General features: G+C 41.5%; 1 pseudogene; it reads right to left on the bottom strand.

Annotated features, from left to right (window-relative positions):
• Positions 1–3,939: 3,939 nt before the first annotated feature.
• LOC124522693 (ornithine decarboxylase-like) lies at positions 3,940–4,943 on the bottom strand (annotated as a pseudogene).
• Positions 4,944–5,223: the final 280 nt, after the last annotated feature.

The following is a 5,223-nucleotide window of genomic DNA, read 5'->3' as shown; positions in this document are numbered from 1 at the left end:
CAAAGACAAAAGAAAATAAATATTAAAGAGCAGAAGTTAATAAAATAGACGATAAAAATAGAGAAAATCAATGAACCCTAAAGCTGTCATTTAACTAGATCAATGTAGTTGATCTCTGTGTAGATTGTTAAGAAAAAAAAAAAAAAAGACAAATTACCAATATAAGCAATGAAAGATGGTATAGCACTAGATATATTAAAGATATTAAGATTATACATGATATTTTAAATAACTCCAACAACTCTATGAAAACTAGAAATTGACAAAAAAGAAAAACTTTCTTGAAATACTTCAACTACTCATGGTCACTGAAGAAATGAGTAATCTGAAATGCCCTCTGGTTATAGACATTGAACTGGTAGTTTTAAATTTTTCCACCATAATTTCATGCCAATATGGCTTCACTAGTGAGTTCTTTTAAATATTTAAGAAATAATTCCAATTCTACTAAAATTATTAAAAAAAAAAAAGGATGGAACTCTTCCCAACTAGTTTTATGATTTTAACTTTAACTTGATACCAAAACAAGGTAATACTATGAATATAAAACTGCTGGGGTGCCTGGGTGGCTCAGTCGGTTAAGCAACTGATTCTTGGTTTTCAGCTCAGGTCATGATCTCATGGTTTCATGAGTTCGAGCCCCGCTTTGGGCTCCGTGCTGGCAGTGAGTCTGCCTGGGATTCTCTGTCTCCCTCTCTCTCTGCCCCTCCCCCACTTGCACTGTCTCTGTCTCTCAAAATAAATAAATAAAATAAAATTTAAAAACAAAAATAAAAAATACTTGAAAGAAAGCTGCAGACCAACACCATATAGACGCTGATGCAAAACATCCTTAAAATTTTAGGAAATAGGATATAATGATGATACATAGATATAAATTACATTACAACTCTTGTGAGGTAATATATATATATATATATATATATCACTATAGTTGTAATACACACACACACACATACACATGTATATACATATATAAAAATATTTCCTGAGTAAATGGAAATTATCTCTCATAATGTCGATACAATGATCAAAATGAGAAAATTTAATGTTGATCCAATAGTATGTGTTTCAAAGATGATATTAAAATGTCAATTATCCTATTTTTTCAAGGCCAGAATGCAATCCACCACCATTAATTATATTTTTTTCTCATTTTACTTTAGGTAGATAGACAGATTTATCCTAGAAATTAAAAAGAAAAAAAACAGAACAAGATTTTCAGGCATTATTTAAATGATTACTATTATTTACCATGATTATTACTGTGATTATTATCCACATTGCTTACTATGATTAAACATTTCCTAGAGCTGATGAAGAATTAAATGCAAAATTATGAAAGCAAAACAATTCTAATAAAAATCAACAAAGTACACTGAAAGACACACCCATATCACATTGCTCCCCAGTGAAGAGAAAAGGAAGATTGAGAAATAGCCAGGAAGGACAGATAGATGACCTAAAAAGGAATGTCCTTAAACAGAGAATAAAAATTTTAAAAGAAATAATGGAAAATAGGGGAGAATCACATAATGTTTTGAAGATGTAGAAATAAAATTACTGGCAACTCAGGGTTGCATATCATTTTAAATAATCCTACAAGAACGGGACCATCATGAAAATATATGCAAATAAGCACTCAGCGTCTTACTACCAGCAATGCTATCAAAATGGATTTCTAAATTTGTACTTGAGAAAGAAAAGTTATCCTGGACAAGAATGGGATGTGCAAATGAATAAAAGCATTTGAAATAAAAGCATTCTAAAGCTTTGAAGAGTTTGGGGAAAGGGACTAAATAATTTTATTTTTTAAAGATTTAATTTTTGAGGGGGGCGCCTGGGTGGCTCAGTCGGTTAAGCGTCTGACTTCGGCTCAGGTCATGATCTCGCGGTTTGTGCGTTGGAGCCCCACGTCAGGCTCTGTGCTGACAGCTCAGAGCTTGGAGCCTGCTTCAGATTCTGTGTCCCCCGCTTCCCTTCTCTCTGCCCCTCCCCAGCTCACGTTCTCTCTCTTAAAAATAAACTTAAAAAAAAATATTTAATTTTTTTAATGTTTATTTATTTTTGAGAGAGAGCGAGAGAGACAGAGTGTGAGTACGGGAGGGGCAGAGAGAGAGGGAGACACAGAATCTAAGCAGGCCCCAGGCTCCGAGCTGTCAGCACAGGGCCCGACACAGAGCTCAAACCCACAAGCCGTGAGATCATGGCCTGAGCCAAAGTCAGAGGCTTAACCGACTGAGCCACCCAGGTGCCCTTATTTTTGAGTAATCTCTGCACCCAATGTGAGGCTCAAACTCATCACCCTGAGATCAAGAGCTGCACCGTCCACCAGCTGAGCCATCCAGGCACCCCAATAATTACTAATTTTAGATTCTGACACAACAGTGATGAAAGTGAAACGCTACAAGGTAACCTCCAAGAAAAGTGAGAAAAGGATCTTTTATACAAGTGGGGGTTGCATTAATTTTAAACAACTCAAAGGATAGAAAGAAAAGACAGAGGTACATCAGTTTATGATTATGAAAAAATAAAGTTAGAAATTAATCCAACCCATAAAATTTAAATTTGAAGTAGAATGACTTTTTATTTTAAAAGTCTCTTGTTAGACTTGTATAGATAGGGGCAGTCAGGGTTTAATTGCTAAAGAAGCCTCACAGGATTCCAAATGACTGAAACCCAACTGCAGTTTGTTGCAAGGAAAAGAATACAATATAGCAAAAACATTTAAGTAAGAGTATCTATTCCAAGCAAGGCCTGCCTCACAGAAAGCTAGAGAAGTCAGATGTAGATCCAGTGGTGTTCCCTCTGTAAGTAGCTCTGCATTACTTTACTCTCAGTTCAGGAGCCACTAGTGTAGACAGAACACCTGGGAACCAGGGAACTCGAAATGAAGTTTATACACTTCTGGTCCTGGAGGCATGTTCCCTCTGTATAATCAGCCTCAGCACTGGAGAGCCTCAGGCACTCACAGACCCCAGGTGAAAACATATCAATATCAATCAATATCAAACAATATCAATAAACTTGTGTGAACTGCCCCCATACTCGCCTTGAATTTATAAGTACAAAGCAATACCAACCATCAGTACGTGGCATGCTTTGACCATGAGTCATTGTTGTGTACTGTTTTCAGCAAAACCGCTCAGGCTAGTTCCAGACCAGCTGGACTGAACTCACAGAACAGTCTACCCCTCTAACCATTGGCCTTTTCATGACCAAGATAATCATTTAAAAAAAACCCACATTATTTCAAGTTCCTTTTTTTTTTTTTAATTTTTTTTTTCAACGTTTATTTATTTTTTGGACAGAGAGAGACAGAGCATGAACGGGGGAGGGGCAGAGAGAGAGGGAGACACAAAATCGGAAACAGGCTCCAGGCTCCGAGCCATCAGCCCAGAGCCCGACGCGGGGCTCGAACTCCCGGACCGCGAGATCGTGACCTGGCCGAAGTCGGACGCTTAACCGACTGCGCCACCCAGGCGCCCCTCAAGTTCCTTTTTTTAAAGTAGGCTTCACACCTAGGGTGGGGCATGAACCCACAGCCCCCCAGATCAAGACCTCAGCCGAGAGCAGGAGTGGGTGCCCAACTGACTAAGCCTACCCAGGCAACCCTCAAGATACTTTATTTTTAAAACAGGTCACAGCACGAAGCTTTCGGCCCATTCTGCCGACGCACAAGCTACAAACGCTTGCTCAGCAGCTGAGGGGCATTCTTTAGTGAAGTGAATAAAAATCCACATAAAACAAATATTCAAATAGTTTCCATAGGAACACAGATAATGACCCCTCTCCTTCCGTATTGGTGCATCCGTGCCAACCCTACTCACAAAGACATTTCAAAACTAGTGGTAATTAAGTGAAACGGTCCCCCCAAATCCCATAATTCAAGCTAGACTCGAAGTTAACAGCTCCAGGAGCGGCACCCACACGTTAATGCTAGCTTAATGCTAGCGGAGGCGCAGAAGGCCGAAGGGGGTGGGAGGCCGGGGTGGGGGGCGCTCCATCCCGCTCTCCAGAGCACAGGACACAGGACGCAGGCAGACTGCTGGCGTCCTGCTCCTCCACTTCCGGTGGGAAGTCGTGGTTCCGGATTTCCTGCATCAGTTGCCATGTTGACCCGACATCACACGGTAGACAGTTGGCCTCTGGGCCGTTGAAAATAGAAACAGCAGCAAGTGTTAAGCACCCATGTTTTCAAAGAGCGTCCGATCGCTGGCATGCATCTCGGGCAAGCCACAACAACGGTCCCCATATGCTGCTTGAATAATACTTCTCATCTGGTTTGGGTCTCTTCTGCAGAAGGGGCTTCATGTGTGCATGATCATAAAGGATGCAATTAAATGATCCAGATACTCCATCATTCATGTCATGCATAAAGATTCGTTCACGCGACTCCTCGTCAGAGCGTGTCTGTTCCTTTAATAGGAGGGGTTTTTTTTGTTGTTGTTTTTTGTGTGTTTTTGGCAATGATATTAACTGTAAGCATGAAAGCTGATGCAACATCGCATCTGCCGGGTTCAGCTATGATTCTCATCCCCGAGTCTGATGGGAAATACTCGTTCAGTGCTGGGATGATAACACTGGTGATCTCTTCACATTTAAGCTCAGGTCCAGGAAAGCCACACCGACATCAAGCAGATTCGTGTTGACACCAACCTCAGCTCCCATATCAAAGACACAGTGGGCATCAGAGATGGCCTGCACGAAGGTCTCAAGGTCGGTACAGCTGCTTCCCACACGGAAGCTGCCACCGATGACATCAATACTTAGCCCTCTTGCCGGTTCCCAAATAAGCCTGCTGGTTTTGAGTGTGGCAGCAGATTTAACACTGAGGGGACGGACTGCTTTGGAATCATCACTGGCAACCCGCAAAACCAACCTTGCCGTTGGATGTTCCCTTGCAACCTTCATCATTCAACTTTACTAATGAAAGTCATCATCTAGGGGCGCCTGGGTGGCACAGTCGGTTGAGCGTCCGACTTCAGCTCAGGTCACGATCTCACGGTTCGTGAGTTCGAGCCCCGCGTCAGGCTCTGGGCTGACGGCTCAGAGCCTGGAGCCTGTTTCCGATTCTGTGTCTCCCTCTCTCTCTGCCCCTCCCCCGTTCATGCTCTGTCTCTCTCTGTCCCAAAAATAAATAAACGTTGAAAAAAAAAAAAAAAGAAAGTCATCCTCTGGACTCCATTACTGGCAGTGCACTTAACCTGAGTCACTTGTTTA

This window comes from Lynx rufus, unplaced genomic scaffold (assembly GCF_022079265.1).
Source record: "Lynx rufus isolate CCGP_SWC_20201006 ecotype Redwood Valley unplaced genomic scaffold, mLynRuf1.p SCAF_39, whole genome shotgun sequence".
NCBI lineage: Eukaryota > Metazoa > Chordata > Mammalia > Carnivora > Felidae > Lynx > Lynx rufus.
The sequence above is the reverse complement of the archived record's forward strand: the minus strand, read 5'-3'. Positions and strand labels throughout refer to the sequence as shown.